Source organism: Lonchura striata, chromosome 13 (assembly GCF_046129695.1).
Source record: "Lonchura striata isolate bLonStr1 chromosome 13, bLonStr1.mat, whole genome shotgun sequence".
Classification (NCBI taxonomy): Eukaryota; Metazoa; Chordata; class Aves; order Passeriformes; family Estrildidae; genus Lonchura; species Lonchura striata.
Window position 1 is genome coordinate 17,527,235 of NC_134615.1, and position 22,249 is coordinate 17,549,483.

Sequence of the window (22,249 nt, forward strand, 5' to 3'; positions counted from 1 at the left end):
AGGTGGAAGCTGGGGTGAACAAAAGGCTCCGTGTTCCTCTGGAGGAGCTCACAGAGCCGCAGCCGGCTCCTCCGGAGGTCATCTGGTCCGAGCCCTGCTCCAGCAGGGTCACCCAGGGCTGGCGGTCCTGGCTTGTGTGCAGACAGCTGCTGGACATCTCCAAGGATGGAGCCTTCACAACGTGCACGGCCAGCTGTGCCAGTGCTTGGTCCTACTCAATGAAAAAGTGTTTCCCCAAGTTCAGAGGGACCCTCCTGTGTTCCAGCGTGTGCCAGTGGCCTCTGGTCCTGGCACTGGGCACCATTGGGAAGAGCCTGGCTCCCTCTGCTTTGCCCCCTCTCTCAGTCCCTCATTCACCTCCGTGTACCTTCACTGGCCTCTCCCCACTGTGCCCCTATCTCCGTGGCACTGAGAGGACCAGCACTGGACACAAAGCACTAGCGGTGATCCACCACGGCTGAGCACATCCCCTCTCTTCACCTCCTGTTAATGTTTTGACTAAGGCAACCCAGGACACCCTTAGTCTTCTCTGTGGTTTATGTTCAGTGTGGTGCCTGCTAAGATCACCAGATCCTTTTCAGAAAAGCTCCTTCCCAACAGACCTGGATGTGGTTATGACCCCTGAGATACTGTGCTAGTGACTGGCCTCCAGCTAGAGTTTGTGCTGCTAATCACCACATTTTCAATCCACCTCACCTCCTTGAGTCCCAGGGGAGCTACCAACCCCAGCTCTTCCTCAAGCCCATGTGGGCTGGGTGCAGCCCGGTCTGGAAAGATAAGCATGTGGATTCAACCAGACACTGAAAAACCCAGTGAGCTTTCTGTGTGCCTGAGACTGAATGATGAAAAAACCCAGGAGGACTTTATAATTTCATACTTTGAGTCCTGACTGAATGCAGACCAGGCAGGACTTTCACAGGATCTTTGGAAAACAAGGAGGACATGTTCATGATGCTTGCTCTTCTGGGGCAGTCAGCCCTGGAGGGAAAAGGCAGATGTGACACCCACTCCTGCGAAACCTGTCTTAACAAAGCAAGAGGAAGATCATCTGTCCTTTGGGAAGGCTGCCCCATCCTGAGCCCAGCTGACTGGCCCTTCCTACCACGACTGTGGAGTGAAGACAAACATCATCTCCTAGGATCTGGAGATGTAGAAATGCATAAGCAAAGCAGTCAGGCCCTGCATAAACTGGAGCTGATGGCAGATATGCAAAGGCCAATGCCTGAGTCACCAGCTGAAGCGGCGCTGTGACGCCAGGATGTGCATGTGGCTGTTTTTGCAGAGTGAGGTGGTTGGAGCTGCCCTGCTAAACAGCTGAGATGTTCATCTCTCACAGCAAATTCTGCATGGGACCACAGCAAAATCCTGTGCTAAAAGGGAATTTCTCTTCCACATGGTGCTACTATTTGGGCAGAGATGCTCAAGCATAGAGATGGCAATTTTTTTTTTTCTGATGGATAATTTTCCTGGTAGAGTCCACTGAGTTGTCAGCAATTTCATCACTGGTGACATCTTCCTTGATGTTTTCCAGTGGGACACAGGCAGGCTATTGAACTGGCTTGCCAGGCTGATTCCTGGCAGGAAAGCTGGCCAGTTGCTGCCAGCTCCTCCAGCTGGTGCCTGGGCTGCCCAGCTCTGGGCACCACGGCTGCCTGCTGCCTTCTAATGCTGCCCAGCACTGCCCACAGCAAAAAGCCCAGTTTGCAGTTATGGGAAGTTTGCCAAGCTTTACCTACCTTCACTGAAATGCTAGAGGTCTGTTTTTACTACTACTATTACTACTACTACTACTATTATTATTATTATTATTATTATTATTATTATTATTATTATTATTATTTTCAAATCTGGCCATAACAGCCCAGGTGTTTCCCACCTGGGAAAAGTCAAGGAAAATATTTGTTTAGCCATTAAGACAAGATCTCTGGACAAGGGACAAATTTTCTGGCAGAGATATGCTAGGTCTCCTGCTGACCTTTGAAAAGCTGTGTGTGGCTGGACAGAGCTATAAACACTTCAAAAATCTGCACTCCACATTTTGCATCTGCAAAATCTCTTGGCTGTCCAGTGATGCCATTCTTGCCCACCACCCATCATGGCTCTGCTGGGTCACTCAGATGCCTCTCCTTTTAACCTACTGAAACATGGCCTGTGGCAGGCTGAGGCATCACAGCCATGGCCTGGTGTGGAGACAGGGTGTTAGAGTTATCTTTGCAATCTTAGCCAACACACACAAGCACTGCTTTGAAGACAGCTTTTAATTCATGTCCACATGTTCAGCTTTTTCATGGGATCTTCATCCCACCTTGCATCCAAAGATGAACTCCAGGGTATGCCCTATGCATGCTGTTCCCTCCTCTTCATTCCAAACCACTCAATTTCTGGTGTCAAGTTCTGTATGTGGTGAAGATCCCACAATGAAGGATGTTCATCCCTGCACCCAACAAGGCCAGGAAGTGAGGTTCCTCCTGTGAACTGGATGTGGTTATGACTCAAGATGCATTTTGAAGATGAGTTTTGACATGTTCTAGCCAGAAATAGGACTGGCTTTGCCAGGGCATTGATTTTTCTCATGTATATATGATTAGATTGACTTGCATCCCTCATCCCAAAAAAAGCTGTGGTGAAGCATCACTGGCCACATCATCAGCTTTTGGAGGAGACACACACATTTAAACAGACCTGCCATCCACTGCCATTGGCCCTGAGCATCTCGCACAGAGAAGTCAGAGCACATTGCTGTGCCATGGTCTAGATCCAGAAACAGGGATACTTACAAATGATTCTCCACACCCTCACAAAGCTCCTAAAACTAGGCATGCCTGTAGGGACAGCTGCCTTCAGGACTGGTGCTACTGCTCCCCCCAGTTTTACATCCAGATTGTGACAAAGCAGTCTGTAAGAGGAAGATTGTAGTGTCACGGACAGAGAAACATCCATCGTGGTGCAGATGTACCTCAGATGGGAGCAGGGGGCCAGTGTTTGCCTGCACCCCTCTGGAGCCTTCAGCACCCAGCTGTTGGACTGAGTCCTGCCTGGCCCAGCTGGTGACAAGGAGCCCAGAGGCAGTGCCTAGTCAGGAGCTTCTGGGAGCTGGTGCTGCAGGAGCAGGAGTGATGTGCACCCCAGGAGACCCCGGGGAGGGCTGTCCCTTTGCCATCACACCCCCTGCCACTGCAGCCAATCCTCCACACATGCATTTGATCAGTTTCCAGTTTTGCATATGTACCTCTACCAGAGCAGTCCACCTTGGAGACCAGGTGCTGGTGGAACCATGACCAGCCCGTGTCTTTGACCCACAGGCCATGGGTTCCCCCAGCTTTGCAGCTCTCCGAGGAGGTCAGCACTGCCAAAGAAGCACGACCCCCATGGCAGCTCTCACAGGCAGCATGGAATTCCTTTCTGAGACCAGCACAAACCTCTTCCTTTGTCCAAAGGCACGGCTGCCTCCTTGGCAATGCTGCTGGGAGACAGGCACTTCTCACAAGGAGCTGTAGCCTCCCAGCAGCCTGGCTGTAACCTTGGAAATAATGAGTTTTCGGCTCCGTGGAGAACCAAGCCAGCCTGACTCTGCAAGGAGACAAAGCCTGAAGCCTGCTGCCAGTTCTACCCACAGCAAGATGAACACGGCTCTTCTGTGAGCTCACACAAAGCCTCCCTTGTGTAGGAAGGGATCCAGCCAAACAAATGATCTCCTTGGCTGCACGTCTCCTGGTGCTCCATCATTTTTACTATTTGCTGGATTGTTCCCACAACCAAGGAAAATTTAACAAGTAAAAGCATCTGATAAAAATCTATCAACCACAGTAAAGCACCAACCCAGCCAAACCAGTCTGTACAGCACAACCCTCACAGCCTTCAGGACACGTCCATTCAATTTACCAACCAGAAAAAAAAATGCTGTATGGTACTTGCAACATCACCAGTGTGGAGTCTTTGAGTACAGCTTGTGTTACCAAAGCGCAGTGAGATGTCTGAAGGTCGCTTCCTTCCCCAAGCCTGGTTCCCTGTTGTGAAAAGACAAGTTCTTATGTCATTTCCTTGGCATTTTGTCCTTCTCCTCTTGTGTTTCCGGACCACGCTGCTCCCTTTGCTGCTGGCCTTAGCAGTGAGGTCCTGACTCCTGGTGACAGCCCTCCTGGCCAGGTGCCTGGCAGGAATGATGCACCTTGTCTTTGCTGAGGAGCTCTGCAAGAAAACAGCTTTTGGCCACTGGTGCCTTCAAGTCTCACAGTATTACTCACAGATGGTTCAAATCTTGCCTTGGAGACAAATCTCAAGGCAAGTTTTGACTCCAAGACAAAATTTGAACCACCTGTGAGTATTCCTGGAAGACTTCCAGTGCTGTGATGGATGGTGTTGGTTCTGTGCTGGAAGCAGCAGCTGGAACAGAGACTCCCATGGCAAAGGCGTGCACAGCCTGGACGGGTCAGGTACCAGAAGAACAAGGCCACCAGTGTGTTTGTCTTGGTTGAGTTCTTTTCAGCAGATGTCGAGCACACATGGGCAAACCCACCTACCACTCAGAGGTGTTGGTGTTTGCCATCCTCAGGGAAGGTGGCCTGGGACAGTGTGGCCAGCAGGGAGGCAGAGTGATTGCACAGGAGATCTGCTGTACAGCCTACTTAGCCAGCTCCTGGAACACACCTCTGCATGGGAGCCTTGCTTTTTTATCAAAGCACACATGGAGGCTCTCAAGGGTGCTGTTCCCTGGTGTGACCCACGGTGCTCCAATGCATGGCCTGTGGCAGCTCAGTGGAGTCTTTGTCTGGAGTTTGCATGGAGTGTCCTGATCATGGAGAGGGCACCAAGAGACATTTTGTGAAGTGACTCAATATATTTTGCAGGATGCTGGAATTAGTGGATCATTAAAATTCCTTTTAGCCCAGTCCCACATGAAATCCCTCCTTCCCAAGAAGAAGAGGATATCAAATCAAAAGAGAGAAGGTATTAAGAAAGCCAAGGCAGAAGAGGAAGTGTCTGAAGAGGTGTTTGTCTACTGTCATAACAATGGTACAAAGAGCTGATCCAGGAAAACACATTTTCACTATGGACAGACAACCTGAATTCTTCATTTTTCTCTCTGTAACAAGACAGAAGTTTTACAGCCTCTGTAGACTCTAACATATTAAGGAGTATTTCAAAGCTGGGGTTGTATGCTACGTTTTGTGCAGAAAAGGAGGCAGAAAGTAGAGGGCAATTAGGTTCTGGGCAGGACAAACAGTCCCTCTAGCAGTGGATGATGCAGGAATCCTGGAAGTAGAGCAGCACAGTTAGGGGCAGGGCCAGGACCAGGTTGATCCTACACATTACTGTAGTAGCCATGAATAAGTTGTTTCCATACACAGGACAGTATGATCTGTCAGGAAAAGTAAACAGTGGTTAAAAGCACAAGTCTGATCAGTTGGTAAAACCATTCTCTGAGGGATGTGCATGCCTTTAACTGGAGGACAGATCCATAATGAATTAGCTTTTCTATTATAAGGATGATGATTCAATTTATTTCTACAGAGTGCCCTTGCCAAAGGGCTCTGTGTCTGTGTAGTTCATAATAAAACAATTTAAAGCCCCATTAATGCAAAATCTTACCAGGCTAGTACAGAAAGGGTCTTTCCCTTCCCACAGAACCATGAGCTGCCATACTTACAGGTCTCATGGGAATGGAAAGAGTATGGAATCATTTTTAAAGACTGGAAGAGGCTAGGTGGGAAGGATTACAGGGGGCCACAAGTTCTGCACTCAGAAATCATTGCTGTTTGACAGATTGTTACAGGGAGGAAGTCTGTGTGATCATATCTTGTATAGCTCTGTACAATAGCAGCAGTAGTTGAGGAAGCATGAAGGATCCAATATTAGTGGGAATTCATTGACTTCATTTTGGAGGGAAACTTAAGTTAAAATTAATCTGAAAAAGGGAAAGAAAGCCTTGAGATTCACAGCTTCTGCCAGGCCAGTTATGGCACTGCTCCCACTAAGTGGAGCAAAACTGCATTGGCAGCCAGGACACCTGTCCCAAGTAAAAATTTTCCAGCTTTGACCATCTGTTTTTCTGATAGCCCCATCACTTTAGTCTAAGCAGGGAGATTCAGGAGTATACAAAGAGAAGTCTCCTTAACACTCCATTCCTGCTTTGGACTGGGCACCACTGGCTTACTCAGGCTTCTCCAGAGCAATAGCTGGAAGTCACAAAGCACTGTTTTTGGTATAAGTGACAGTATAATGTGTGCTTCAAATTCTTCTGCCACAGAAGCAGGAGATGCCATGCAGACCAATGGCTCATTCAGTTTCTGCCTGAATATGCCTACACCCAGTTATCCCAACCCATCAGTGTGAGGGTATGAAAGTTCCCTGCATTTTCTTCTGTGACCTATCCCTAATCCTTGTGGAACTGGGCTGTTCTAACATCTGCAAAGCTTTAGGATGCCCAAAGACATGAATGACTGATGGAGCACCCAATGATTAATGAAATAGTTTCCATGGAAGAACAGGGTCAGACTTAATGGTCTGTGACAGAAAGCTGGTCAGGGCCAAAATGCAGGGGACAGACACTTTCATGGACATCTCTGCCTGTTGGGTACTGGATCTTTTGCAGTGGGAGGCAGAGCCTGGCACAGCCACATTTGTTAAATTGCCACAGTGCCACTTTCCTCCAGGCATACTTACCTTTAACTGACTCTTTTTCCCAGACACTGTGTCCTAGGTCCTGGGAAACTAAAAATTTTCTTCAAAGGGCAGCTAAAGGTCTCACCTTTAACCATTTAAACTTCTGGCTTAATCAAAAGTTTACTCTGACCCCAAGTTAGCAGGTTGTCAGCATAGGTGGAAAATCAGGAACTGCAAGCAATTAAGCTACTAAGACACTGGGGACTGGCCCCTCTACAAACATGCTGGAGTGCAATCTCATCAGTCTGTGCAGTTCGAGTGTTGTTTTGCAGTGTGATTCCTCTCACTAGAACTCACATCAGTATGTAAAACCATTTCCTACTCACTCCCACTCCCAAACCTCATTCCTTTGGTCTAGATGTGCTTGCCAGTAAAGGCAAGTCTGGGGTCTGCAGGCAACTAAAGCAAAGCACACAGTCTGAGCTTTTGCACATAAAATTGGGATTTCCGTGTGTGAGAGGCTGTGGTTGTGACCAGGACAGCCTTCCCTGTGACATGTTTTGCAGGAACACACAGGGAGGAGGGATGCAGCCAGCCAGGGCTGCCACTTGCCATAACCATAGTGTGGGAATGGCTTGTAGATGTGCTTGTTTACAGAGCACAGAAAAATGGGGAAAAAATTTGATAGACACTATTAGTCACTAATATCAAGGTTTATCATGCACAGCAGGAAAATGTGGTTTGTATGAGTCAGCCCCAAAATGCAGAGGAGCTGCTGGAGGAGCTGCTCCAGGTGGACACACACCTGAGTGAGGGGAGCATCTCATGCAACAGCCAAAGCTTCTGCTGGAAATGTGGTTGGTTTCCAAGACCTTGGCATGGAGTGATGGATCTCGGTAGGAGGCTGCCCTGAGCTGGTGAAACAAATTCTAAACATTCACACACTGCCTAGCCCTGTGTGCTTTGATACAGGATCTGTTTAAACCCCTCCTTGGCATCTTTTACTGTGCACACATCAGAAATCTAGTGACATAGGAGAAGGAGAACTTAAAAAATTAACTTCTTAAGTGAGGCTCTCTGTCCATACTGAGTGTTGAGGAGTACATCTTGCCCAGGTAGCTCAGCTTGCAAACTGCAGATTGAGATACAGACTGAGACAAGAGGCCATGAATTGCCAATCTTTTGGGATAACAAAGGGTGTGAGGACAGGTGACTGCTAGCCAGGTGAATGGACATTGAGGGGACACATCAGAAGCCAGGAGCTACCAGGCTCTGAGGTGGAGAGGGGTGACCTCCGTGGGGTGGATGCACATGGAGACAGGGACTCCGGAGGAAGAGCAAGGCTTGTATGTTGGGAGACTGTGAGGTTATAAAAGCTCAGGGGTACCTTTATTGCGGGTCCTCCTTGGAAGAATAAATGGCTTAATGGAAGCAGACATATGAGACTCTGAGGTGGGTTACACTGAGAAGGAAACCTGGTGGGGCTGTGTGATTAGGGAGTCCAGAGGGACACCCTGGAGCTCACTGGATCTGCCTGCTGTGAAGGGGCTTCTGTCCCAGCAGTGGAATTCTGGCACTGGGAGTGTGACTTCAGAGAGTCTCGTGAATGGTCAGACTGGGAAGTTTCCTTAACAATGAGGGCACTGAAAACACGCAGCTTGTGTCTGCTTTTCGGGAGTGTTCAGTACTTCTTGGATGCCATGAATATATCTGAGGACCTTTATTTGTTTTCTGATTTATTGGCTTTGGGAGCTTGACTTCATGAACTACTTTTTTAAACTAGGCAAAAGCTCTTATCACCAAGAGATTGACACAAGGGTGCTCCACAAAATGCTTGTGATTTTGTAGGGGCTGAGTCACCGACACAGATGCTGCCAGTCCTGACCTCTTCACTGAAAAGTCTCGGTATTTACACTACTGCCTTTTCAACACTTCAAGCAGTAAAATGGCAGCAATCCTGACCTGTGAACCCACTCCCTGGCTGGCACTGGGTGACAGGTGACCGAGTCTCTCTCCTGAAGGTTTTTGGGCTAAAATATATCACCATTTTTTACTTTTCTGAATCTGCATGTGGTGATGAACAGACTCCCAGAGGCACTGATGGAAAGAAACATACTCTGGCTATTTATCGATGTAAACCAGACCCAGTTTCCAGATGAAGTTCTAAGCAGTGGATTGGATTCTGCTTCCTTCCTAGGCATCTCCTGGAGATGCTCATAGTCTGAGCTTCCTGGACCTCCCCAAGATTTAGAGGTGAAGGAGCAGAGATGTTATTCTCTGATGGGGAGTGCTAACTCTGGCCCTCAGTTTCCTGCAGTTGGACTCCACTCTTTGACCTCTCCTTAGAGAAGGGATGGGTTCTAGATTACTGGGGCTACAGAATTATTCTGAAGATCTTGTTGCCAACAGTATGAGCCACGTGCTTACAGGAACTTTGACACTTTTACATTAACATATTTCATTTTTGTCAGCACCCTGCTGATACTTTGAAATTATGCTAAAATGTAGACTGCTTCTTAATTACTTCAAATGCCAAGATTTAATTACAATGCCTCTGAGTTAAACTTCAAGGCAGCCAAACTTTCAGAGCCATGCAGGAGACAGACAAGCATTCCCACAGCAAGCTCATCCTTCAAAAAAGATGAAGGTGGTTAATACTACTGATTTCCCAGCACCAGTAATTCCTCTTTCAAACACAGAGCATGTTAACTGGAGCATTCAGTGCCTGTCTGACCATCTCTGGGCTGGGGTATTCCATCTGGACTACAGCTGCAAGAGCAAGAATTAAACCAGGCTTCATTACACAGCTCCAGAGAAAACACACACCCATCCTACTGGATGGGCATCCTTCCCCATGGGCAAGGTGAAGGTGCATTAAGAAACAAATTGCATGTGGGCTGGTTTTTACAGCACAGCTGAAACCTTCCTGTGACAGCTGGATTCCTGGCCACCCTTAAATCCAGAAATGCAGGCAGAAATTTCTGTTTCTGTGAGCCATGCTATGATTCTATAGCAGTATCCCATTTTATTTTCCAGATACAGAGTTTAGAGACAATGACCTCGAACAAAACAGCTGCAGCATTGGTGTGGTAAATCAACTAGCTTAAGGATAATAAATTTTTTTTTGGCCCTTGACAGGCAAGAAGGTGTATCAGGCTTATTTCCAAAAGCATGTCTGAAGTCCTGAAGTCCAAGAGCACAGCCTGAGACATGGGGCTGCTTATGGCTGGCCTCAAAACATCAACTTAGGCTCAGGTAGAAATCAGCCTTGACTCCAAAGTATCCCTGGAAAGACAAGCATGTGGATTCAACCAGACATTGAAAAACCCAGTGAGCTTTCCATGTGCCTGAGACTGAATGATGAAAAAAAACAGGAGGACTTTATAATTTCATACTTTGAGTCCTGACTGAATGCAGACCAGGCAGGACTTTCACAGGATCTTTGGAAAACAAAGAGGATGTGTTCATGATGCTTGCTCTTCTGGGGCAGTCAGCCCTAGAGGGAAAAGGCAGATGTGACACCCACTCCTGCGAAACCTGTCTTAACAAAGCAAGAGGAAGATCAGCTGTCCTTTGGGAAGGCTGCCCCATCCTGAGCCCAGCTGACTGGCCCTCCCTACCACGACTATCATCTCCTAGGATCACCAAGCCTCCAAAAACAACAGCTTTAGATATTGGCAAAATCAGGTGCTGGAAAATATTCTGGAAATGATTTGCCAGCTGTGGGTATTTCCCAGGAAGAGAAAAGGCAACGCCTCTCTGCAGCCTCCACACCTGGCTGGCGCACACCCGGGCCGTGACGCACACCCAGCGCTGCTGTGTGGGGCTGGAGGTGTCTGAGCCTGTCATTCAAACAGCTCCAGGGCCAGCTCCCCTCTCACAGCTGTGGACTCAGGGAGAACTGGAATGGTTGGTCAGGCAGAGTGACAAACATCTGCTCCATGAGAGCTACCAGCACTCGCTGCCTTGTCTCTGACTCTGCCAGAATATTAAAGTTTCATCTTCGTTTCAATGCTTTCAGCAGCGAAAGAGGATGAAGCTTCCAAAGAAAACATCATTTGATTATACTCTGGGGACTGTAATCTTGCAGTTCTCTTAGATGCTGTGTCTGTGTCAGAAACTTACAATTCATACTGTCTTAAAAATTAACAGTCAGGATTTAAAAGGCTGTGGAATGTTTTTGTATCGCAGTATTTACTGATTTCCTCAGAGCCCAAGGTCTGAAGCCACATTTCATTAGAAGGAAAAAAATTTAGTACTGTTTTAAAACTTGAAAATTGTTAAGAATTAGACACCATAACAATACTAATGTTAAAAAATAAATCCCAGACCTGCTGAAAAGCCCAAAACCTATGACTCCTATGGCATCTTCATGACTTTTAGGGACCATGGCATTATTTTCTTAAATATATTGTCATCAAGGCTGTGATTTAGCTCATAAAAATCTTTGTTGCTCAGGGTTAGTAATGCATCCTGGGGTTAATGGATTCTGTAACCTCCTGGGTTTGGGTTATTCCTGAGAAGCAGGCACTGGCAGCTAGCGGGAGAGCACTTTATTAGCCAGCATCCCCGGAGAGCAGACACTGTGACACTTGATATCTTTTTGGCTTAGAGGATATGGCAAGGACACAAAGCTCCTGGCAGCACCTTGGAAAATGAGAGAACAGCAATGACACAGCCGAAAATGTGCTATGGATCCCACTCCCAGGGCTGCCTAGGAACAGGGATCCTGCCTGCCCTGCCTGCCCTGTGCCTCTGCCACCACAGCTGGGCAGCAGGGCAGGTCTGACCTGCACCCTGCCCTGCTGCAAGTGTAAATACTTTCTGGTTTTAATATAAAATAATACTATGTTTGTTAAGCATGAACAAATATGAATGCATTTTACACATTTTTAAAAATCGAATGATGTTTGAAAACAAAGGGTTCTATTCTTGACTAATATGACACTACTTGAGAGATCATAATCAACTTTTTTAGCATCAGATCTTACTTAAATTCTCTCTCTCTCTCTCTCTCTCTCTATCATATCAAACCCCATTCCTTTAAGGCACTGCAGATCCTGTTTCCCTTCATGGTCAATACAAGTTGCTGTTCTCTTTGGAAACCCACATTTGAACTTCTGGGCGTTCAACTTTTAACTTATTAATATTTTTTTCAAGATAATAATTAGTGAGATATATTGTAAACAGATATCTAATGAAAATATATAATGCATGTCTATACATATATAAGTATTTAGTATTAACAGGTATTAAGAGGGTTTTACTGGCTAAAGTATATAAGTATAATGAATTCATCTAGCCCTAAAGAAGATTAAAAGTGTTAATTTGAAAATGAAATATTTCCAAATCAGACAAAATTAATTTCTCATAAAGTGTCATGTCACTTTAAAAAAAATATTTCATTTGATCAGAAGTGTTCTGTCCCAAGGGGAAATACAGCAGCTTCTGAAAGACTTCAGCTCTAGTCAGGAACCTCTAGTTGGACACACACATTTTTGTTTAGCTGCTGACTCCTTGCCATCTGTTAGTGATATCAAGATGTCCTCCACAACATCAATGACAATCCTAAATGTGAGATACACCAGGGCTTTGAATTTTTTTTTTTTGGTGAAAGTCTTAGCTTTCGTTAAACATGTATTATGCACTGAACTCAACTTGTTAAATTCTGTCATGCCAGAGATCTGTCAAAGAAGACCTGTGCCAGTGTTGTAGTTTGAAAACTGATTTACAGTTCTTAACAAACCCAAATCATGTTGTCTGACAGTCTGATTTCAAATGAAGCAGCAGCTCACTTTTGAAAGAGGTGAAAGACATCTTACCTGAAAGACATTGGTCTCAGTACAATTGCCAGTCTCCAAATCACAGTAGTTCTGCAATTGAAGCAGGAGGGAAAATGCCAATAAAAAAAAATGAGCCAGATGAAATGATGTGTCATTTACAGGAGAAGCAGGCAATAAAAATCATATTTCCCTGTTGGTTCAATTCCATTCCTTCAGCACAGTTTGAATATAATTTAATATAAATGTACCCTTTCCACAGCAACTGTTCTTATAGAGATTTAGCTCATCTTGGTTTCAAGTATCCATTTGCAAGTCAAGCACCATGAGAAGCTTTAAAATATGACATTAAAAAGAAAACAAATAAAAAAAAATGTTTCAGATACAAGTAAGTTCACAGACCAAAGGAGGGCAGGGTGCTATTGCAAAGCTATATGGGTCTATGCTGTGTAATGAGATAATTTTGGAATAGAGAGCATGAAAAACAACCCTTAAGGAAACAAGGTTGAGACAGCTTTGGTCTGTGCTTGTATTCCTCAGGCTCCTTCTCCAGGCATGGACGAAGGGGATGCCCTGTGGTGATGGCAAATGTGTGCAATTTGTTATTTTAAGAAGAAAATCCTTCATTAAGAGATCAGAGTGTCAGCAAACACATCTACTCAGGACTTCTAGTTCACAAATTTTTGTTTATTAAACACAGTATTACCTTTCAGGATTGTTGAACCTAGTCTGCACACAGCAGCTGCAACCTGTTAATTATCATGAACTACACCAATGTTTCTCTCCAGGCATGAGGGCTTTTACACAAGACTAAAGATACTACTTTTAGCTCAGTATTGTGATAAAAGCAGGGGAATATGAGGAATAGGATAAACCCCATGTTATAAATAGTTTCACAGAAAATAGAGGTGTGGGGCCCTTAGGCTTTAAACACAGGCTTTCAAGGAAAAAACTGACACACCTCTGGATTGGACAGGAATTGCCTGGGAGATTTTGGGAATCTTCTTTTGAGAGCCTGCCCATGCTCAGGCAATGACCTGAGCTTGTACACAGCCACCTTCTGCCTGGAGTCAGGGAGCCATGGAAGGGTGGCAATGAATCACGAAATAATTTGGAGGTCACTGGGCTGGGCTGCCTACCCACAGCAGGGTGAACTTTGAAGGCAGCTCCAGTCGGAGCCAAGAGGTGACTTTAGCCTGAGCTCAGCTCTGTGCAAGGCAGGATTAGCTGGGACTGGTGCGTGTCTGGAGGCCTCGGGCATGGCTGGGGCAGGCTTGGCATTGTCTGCGCCTCGCTGTGTTGATAACCCTGTTATCTCCTACTGAAAGGTTTCACAATTTTCTGCTCCTGGGCTAAATAGGGAAGGATTTTGGCTTTGGCACTGAAAAAAAAAAAGCTGAGGGACAGCAAACACAATTCTAACACCAGGTGCCTGTTCTAAGGTGCAAGAGTATAATGCAATGAATGCCATGTTAAACTACTAATGTGGAAAGTGACTTTAGCAGCCATTGATCCTGGAACAAACAAACAAACAAAGTAAGAGATGCAATTAAAAAGTTAAACACCAAGGAACTGCAAGGAAGCAAACAAGGAGAGATACTGAAAACTTGGCATGATTAGAAGAGTGATAAACACCAGCTAGTTCTTCTAGCAGAAACATGGGCACAGGAAAATCTTTCAGACAAGGGGAAAATGACATGGAAATCAGAGTAACACTTGGAAAGGTGTTGCTCTTTGTGGGTCCACTGCTGAAAGTCTCCTGCAGAGTAAAGGAAGACACTGAGCTACAGCTAAGGGAAAACTCAGGTAAATTACAGACAGAAAATATCCACCTTTCCCTCCTTGTAAAGTCCAAGAAAACAACCAATGGAAAAAGCTGCTCCTCACAGCCCTCAGAAAAGAGAGTTTTAGGCATTTTTCCTATCACAATTGACTCCAGAGTGTGCTGAGGCTTTGTGCTGGGGGTGCAAAGCCAAGATGCACTTTGCACTGTTGAAGTAAACATGTGCTCGTGTGGATGCTGTAAGAGAAACACTGATGCCAAACAAGGTCCTCTCATGTCTTGTGTGATACCCTGAGGGACTGCACATTGCTGGACACAGCAGCACCTGGCTCAGCTGTCCTGCATGGAAGCTCTGGAATTTGTTGGCATTATCATTCCCTGGATGTGCACAGCCTGGAAGGGGCAGCAGCAGAGGGAGTCAGATGAATCCAAGCTGGGAAAACATAGGTATAATGAGAATCTCAGCTTGGAATCCTGTCCACATGTTAGTGCATGGAAACACAAATCAATCCGCATGTCTTGACAGCAGTAGTACAAGGTAAAGGGGAAATGCACACAAGTCACCCTGGCAGCTGCATCCTCAAAATTAACAAGACTTGTTAATTGAAAATCCACAGCAAACTTTCAGTGCTCCTTATTTGTGTCTTCACATCTGGGTGTAAATGCTGGAAGAGTCAGGACAAACGTGCAAGGGCTTTATCCAGGCTGCCTATAAATTAGTCCTCCCTGTGTTTTGTGTTGCAGTGGGGACAGCTGGTGATGGAGGCTTATCCAGGGAAGCTGCCACATTAAAAGTGGATATACTATCCCAGGAAATGTTCAAGGCCAGGTTGGATGGGGCTCTGAGCAACCTGAGGAAGGTGTTCCTGTCCACAGCAGGGCAATGGAACGAGAATGTCCTTAAGGTCCCTTCCAAAAAACCATTCTAAGATTCTACAATTCTCTGAAGCCAGTGTCTGGCAGCCCCACAGACCATGCAGTCTGAATACCATCCTAGAAACCTTCAAAGCTAGTCCCTGAGCAGAATCCTGGCTATTAATACTCTTCCTCAAATATCAGGGAATTTAACAACCTGAAGGGTGTGCAAAGAGCAACAAGCGGAGACAGCAGAGCTGTGCTCAGTCCCTGCACACTTTAAATAGAATGGAAAAGCTTCAGCTATGGAAAAGAGCAATGAATGAATCACAAGATAGAAATCCCACTAAAGTCAACATGAATGTTTCAGCCCATTAATTTCAGCAGGAGGTTTGGGGATTAAATTAATTGTTGAATCTGGGCCCAAGTCCACTTGAAATAATATTAATTATAGGGAGGGCAATAACTCGCTCTACAAGTCACCAGGACTCAGAGGTGGAGCAGCAAAAGTCCCCCTGCTCCTCCTGGGCAGCAGCTTTGCTCATAAATTCCCATGTAGTGGTTGCAGACTCCCTGAGTGGGTCAGGGCCAGTGCATGGGGAACTGGGGAGATGCTTTGCATGGGAATGTGACGTGACTGAAGTGGGCAGAATAAAACCAGGAGAGAAAAAACCACACATGGCTCCCTCAGATATGGGATGGTTCTTCCTGCACAAGTGTTTGGAAAAGGGACATGGCTGCTAAATAGTGTTTGAATTTTCACTCCAGCTCTAAAAAAGTCTGTTTCTTGTTCTCAGCCCAGACTCTGTGTGTTCCTCTCTTCCTGGCTGTGTCACCACAAGTCGCTGCATGAAGCTGGCTGTGAATGCAGCGTGTGTGCTCCAGCCAGCACAGGCTGCCACTGCCCAGCTCACACACAGCCCTTCACAGCCTCCCTCCTTAGGATCAACGCGATGCATGGAATGCTGCTAAATCAGAATCCACACTTCAATCCCCATACCACCAAAGAGTTACACTGCCAGGAGACAACAGCCCAAAAATAAGCCAGGAAAGAGCTGGAAATGAAATACTCTCCAGGTAGAGGATTAAGTTCCAGGCAGGTTTTTAAAAAAAACTGCAAAATACTTTTATCCAAGGAAGCCTTTCTACTGCAAAGTACAGATACTTCTTCAAGCCTCATAAAAACTGATGAATGAGCCTGCACAAAATAATGATTCCCACAAGAGACCCTACACAGTTACTCCAGGAAATCCATTGGTTTTGATATTGGTATTTTGTCTGAAGGTGCTTCAGTAACACCACCATGAAGGACAATGAATGGAATTTGACAGCATTTAGAAGGGAACAGAATTCACATGCTTGCATTCCCTGACCTCCTTTGTTCTGCTGCACAAGGTGAACTCTGTAACAAACACATCAGAGCAGCTGTTCAACAAAAACCTTGTAGATTGACCTTACTGCTAATTTCAGATGTATTCTGTAAGAAAGAAACACTCTATTCCCAGGAAAAATAAATAAAACTGACTAGAATATCACCTCTAGCAATGACATGAAGTAGAATATGCTTAAAGAAAATAAACTGGCGCTATTTGCTTACATCTATTAGCTTTGCTGATTCACATATATTTGGTAAAATGCACTGAAAGGAAAAATACAGAGGAATTAAGGTACACACAGTTTTGATTGGAAGGCCCTTCATACTGACTCATTATTTAGTGCCTGCTCTGGTGAGAAAACACAGCTGCAGCCCTTGGTGTGTGTAAATCCATACAGACTGATGGCATGCTGGCGCTGGCAGAGAGGATGAGAATGGCTGTAAGGCCTTCATCACTGAAGCCTTCCTGTGCAGGCAGGACAGGCCAAGGGCAGCAGGACAAAGTTCTCCAGTCTTCTCTATCCAAGACATAAAGGCACAGAAAATTCTGTTGAGATGGCTTAACAGCCAAGAGCATCCACAGCAAATCCCCCAGTGTGAGCAGCTTGCAGGGGAAGCTATTTTAAGTGCTTCAATACAGCAGTGGCTTTATTACAACCATATCATACTTACACTGGCATAAAAAATATACTTTATGGCCCCCACTAATTTTTGAAAAAATATTCTTTTACTATTTTCAGCTGCCCACGCTGTTGGCAGAAAAAGGGTTCTGGAGAAATTCTGTCAGAGGTCCTGCACAAAGCCAGTGACAGCTTCTGGGAGAGTGCCACAGGAAGCATGGTAAAGAATTATTTGTATTAATGCAGCTACAAAGCTTTTTTATTGTGGATCCCAAAGTATCCTAAAAAGTGCCAGTCTTTCACAGAGAAGAGAAAACATCCAGAGGTCATCTAATAGGCCATGAAATGAGACAGGCAGTACCCCTGATCCCAGTGTCCTCCCTTTCCTTTCTCTCCACTGAGTAGGCACTGGAATCATCATCTGTGGGGCAGCCACTGTGTTTTAGGGAGATGAGGAGAGGTACAATCATGATAAAGTGGACAAGTCCTGTAGGACACCAACTAAGGTGTTGCAGAGGAGGTTTGGAGAACTCAACCATGCAGGTAACTTTCCTCTGATGTCAGAGGCTAAGAACTGCATCCAGTAGCTCTTGTTATATGTGACAAGGGGTTTTAACATTCAACAGAAAACCAACACCTGTCAAAAATAAAAACCCCAAAACAAACCCCACATGAGATCAAAGAGAATTATCTGCAAAGAAAACAAGACAAGACTTCAAAGCCCTTCGTTGATTCTGTCACACTAAAGTCACCATGTCCTGAGGCACCTCTCTGCATCTCTGTCTATTTTGTGTTCAGATCCCACAACCACCACAGCGTCTTCAAGTGTAATTAACTGACACAGAAATTGCTTATGTTGCTGCCTTCCCATGAAGGTCTCGGGGGCTGGCACACATCCCAGCACATTACTCACTCTAACACAAGATGTCAACATCTCAGAGCGAGGACTCCTCTCTCTGCCAGTGTTTCAGAGCTCTCACCATGCACGTTTCATGCACTGGCAGTGGACCATGCTCAGTCTTACCTGTGATGAGCTGCTAGACCAGAGGGCTTAATCTGTGTTGGAACTCAAAATGTTTCTTAGACATTTTTGGAGGTTCCAGGCCTTGGTCAGAAGCATTTTAGACCCCGGCAGGCAGCTGCAAACAGCTGTGATTTTGAGTTTGAGCCATGGAATGAGTTACCAACTTTGGAGGTGGAACAAGCAGTCACAAAGGATTAGATAGTATAGTAGAGGTAGTTACAAAGTAGAGGAGAAAATTTTTTATTATTGTACAGGGGGGTTTTTATTTTGTACATGGGGGTCAGAAGTTCTAAGATGGAGGAAAGTGGGCTGATCCTGTTCTTCCTCCTTCTTTTTCCTTACCTCCATGTTCTTGGTGATGCTGGCACTCACAGATTGGTTTAGAGTAGAAAAGCACTTTGTAATATAGGTAGTAGGTATTGGGGAAAAACTGTAAACATGTAATACATAATATATCATATAAAAGATAGCAGCAGCCCTGGGCGGGGAGAGAGAAGAAGAAGACAGCAGACAGAGAGGATGTCAGGGTGTGTGTGCCTCTGCCTGAGCTGCTGAGCAAACTGCAGTAGCCAGAGAAGAAAATCTTTTGGATAGCTTGCAATAAACTGCCTTAAGACCTAACAACAAGAGGCTGTGGAGTTTTTCTTTGGAAGCACAGGTTGGAGGAGAGACTTTACCACCACACGAGACCCCTGACCAAGCTCGGGGTTCTCACAAATCTGGGCTGGTTCACTGGCAGGAGGTGAAAGCCCCGCATGCTTCACATCATGTCTGTGAAATCATGGGACCCTACAAGAGCCCTTTAAAAGGTTAATCTTTGACAACTGAATAGTAACTTTCATTCAAATATCCTAAAAAAGAAGAGAGGGATTAGAAAAGGATGAGAAAAATTGCCATGAGTAGTAAAACACCACTGTGTAATGTCTGAAATTGTCATTATTTCACAGCAAAATTGCATCATTATTGGACAGAAGGAGAGGTGTGTCAGACAGCTCTGGTGATGGCTGCATTTCTAGCAGTGCATATACAGTGTGTAGGACGTGTTTAGTCCTTCAGGGCCCAACAGAGCTAAGAAAATAGCTCTTAAATCTTAGAAATAGCTCCCCACTTCTTGCCAAAGAGCAGAAGATATATGTCTTTGTGACAGGGCAGCATTTGACACACAGCTGTAACGTCAGTATCCCAGGGAGCATTTGTTAACCTTGGTATCAATCTCTTGGCTCAACACAAGAACTGTTACCATCCAAGGAGAGTCTCTGAAGTGGACAGGGATAAGTGCAGTCTCATTTTCTCACTACTTCTGGAGCCTTTCAATGATACAGCTGTGTTTGCCCTTGAATTTCTTGGAAAATTCAAGTAGTAGCAAAGAGTGGGGTCTAGCAGAAAGTAGTACGAGTCTGGGAAGAAAGAAAGAAAACACCACATTGATTTTTAAAATGAAAGATCTAGTGTAAAACTGTTCTACTCTGACATTCAACTCCACATTGTTCTGTGGAGCTCTGGGTGCTGTATCAGTGCACACCTGGTCATGGTTTCATTATCTGTAGCTGGGAAATAGGTGGGAGTCACCATGCTGCTGAAACCCATGTAAATAACATAAATCCTAAGCAGAGCCTCAGGCTTTGTAAAGACCATTCCCAGCCCTGAGAGTGGGGCATGTACATCCTCTTGTGCCTGTACAGAGCCATGCCCAGCACATCACTGAATCCCTACCATAACCTAACCTCAAGTAAAAAGAAGAATAGGGACTTTAATATGGCAGTGAACAGAATGGTGCCAAGCTCAGGACTGCAACACTGATGAGATAACTGAATGACACAGAGAAATTGTCTACACTGTAATGGCACTGGGTGATTGCTGGTTTGTTGAGGTCACTAAGAATATTCTTGATAATAAAGGATGGGGCAGTGAAAGACTTTTCTCCATTTTTGCATATTCTAAACGACAAAGTGCTCATCAGACTTACAACCTTGATCTAAGGACAAAGGTGAAAGAGCTTCCTAAGCCCCAGCTGCACTTCACAGCAGATCAAATCCACTGCATCCATGCCTTGGGCTGAGTGCTGCCCTGCCAGGGTCAGCACAGAACCTCCTGCCCAGTGCAGGGTGCAGCACCAGAGCCTTGTGCTGAAAGCTGATACGGTGTTTGCTCAGAAAAACTGAGCAGACACAGAGCTCTGCTCTCATCAACGAGAGGAGCCATCAAAGAGAGCTCCTAAGGTAAATAGATCCCCTTAGCAGGGCCTTATCTGTGCCCAGCAGATCCAAGATCTCTGCTGCACTGCTGCACAGCGTGCAGGCACAAGCAGCAGTGCTCTGCAGAGCAGCCTGCCTGCCTTGCAGGCCTGTGAGACATGCATCACATGTGGAACTCGTGATGATGAGTTTGGGGACTTTCAAAAAACAGATATCTAATGTTAGACTGCCATTTGGGAACCTAAGCTTGCACCCTGACCTTCAGAACACAGAAAGCTTCACAGCACCCAAGGAGTCCAAGTGAAGGGACTTTTCAAAGATGCAAATTCATTTTATCAGTCACCAAAAAGGGATAATTCAAAAATGTGTTTGAAAATGTTCTCAGGACCTGCATGTGCCCTGAAATACTCACTAGCCACCAACACTTGTGATTTTCTAAAAATGCTTTCCATTTGAACTTTTTTCTTTGTCCCCATTTCCTGGTGAAAGGCACGTACACACAAAACAGACCAGGCAGGAGGAGGTGGCAGAACTTCTTATACCCAAAGTGCTGTCAAATATACAACACCAAGCCTGAAGTTGGCAATCTTAGGCCACTTCTAAAATCAGTAATTTCCAGCAAAGGTTGAATTTTGAAGGAATAATGTCACATCAAACAGATTATGAAAAGGATAGTTATTCCTTTGGTGGAAGAAGCTACCCACTTGCCGGCCTTTCTTAGCAGCTTGTGGTAGGATTTGTGATAAAAATCCTACTCTGCTGACAGAGAAGAGGGTTACCACTGGAAAGGGATGGTTAGTTACCTTTCCCTTTCAGGTTTGCTGCTCTGACTGCCCTCTTTCATCTTTCCTGGGGCAATGGCTCGAATGTTCTGCTGCCAACAAAATGCATAAAAGGGATCAAATGAATCTGAGGCCACAAATGAGTTACATAACCAGGCATGGCTGATCCTGCACTACCCAGCTTCTCATGATGCCAGGTATCAGCATGAATATTGCACCCCCTTCTGCTTTTGCTTTCACCCCTGGGCAGTCTCCAGAAACTGGGGTAGGGATCCCTCTCCTCTGACTTCTGGGATTCTTTGGGCCCTTCCACCACCCCAGTCCCAGAGCACCCACAGTCCCTGGTGTCTCTACTTATCCCAACTCTGCTGCTCCAGCCTGAAAATGGGGCACAGGGAACAGCCAGAGCACTGCAAGGATTATTAATTGTGCCTCTTTGTGCTTTGGCACTTGACTATGAGCTCCTCCCCAGCATCACCTCCTCTTGTCTCTAAGGGTTCAGCTGTGAGCTGGGCCTCTGGTACAAATTCTTCATTGCCACACACACACTGCATGGGAGCCTGAATCCAACACTGCCATTCTTGGGTTACTTTAAAAGGAGACTCTGTAATGAAAAATCTCCACTTTGAGGTTATGTTCCCCACAAAATACTAGTAGTATAACCAGAAAACATTGTGTACTACATTAAAGAGATTCGTATGTTCTGAGAAGTGGAGACCAGAGAAGTTAAAAAGCAGAATAAATAAGATTTTTACTAAAAAGAAGCATGCAGTGTTGTGTTCAAAATAAACCCTCAGCATCAGCATAACGCTTTCAATGCCTTTGTCAAAGGCAGAGAGGAGCTGAAATAATTTTAGCCATTATTCCCCATACACTCATGTCAGAAAAGGCATGTTTTACACTGAATTGGTTACAAGATTGAGTCAGGTACAGTGTATACACTCTTATAAGATCCCATGTCTGTTTTCCAGAGTCTCTGCTTCATTCAATCCACAAGACAGAGATGCAAAGGAACTTTCTCTGACTCACCAGATCAGATGAACCCCGTTAGCTTCAAGTCAAGAGCACAGAGTGAATCAAAGTGCCCTTTTCAAGCAGAAGAGCCCTGCTAGAAAGAAAAGTGGGAATAAACAAAGTTCAGGAGAAAGCTGAGCCTGAAGACTGAGCAGGAATATTTTTAAGTGAATAAGAAAAGCCAACAGGGAGGTTTGAGGAAGACAGGGAAAATAATT

The 22,249-nt window shown here is 45.4% G+C and overlaps 1 long non-coding RNA gene across 1 annotated transcript; it reads right to left on the bottom strand.

Annotated features, from left to right (window-relative positions):
- Window positions 1-2,241: 2,241 nt before the first annotated feature.
- LOC116184057 (uncharacterized) lies at window positions 2,242-3,983 on the bottom strand. The gene is made up of 2 exons (XR_004148789.2): window positions 3,887-3,983; window positions 2,242-2,434 (listed from the first exon to the last, which is right to left on the bottom strand). It is a non-coding gene; the product is annotated as an uncharacterized LOC116184057 (long non-coding RNA).
- Window positions 3,984-22,249: the final 18,266 nt, after the last annotated feature.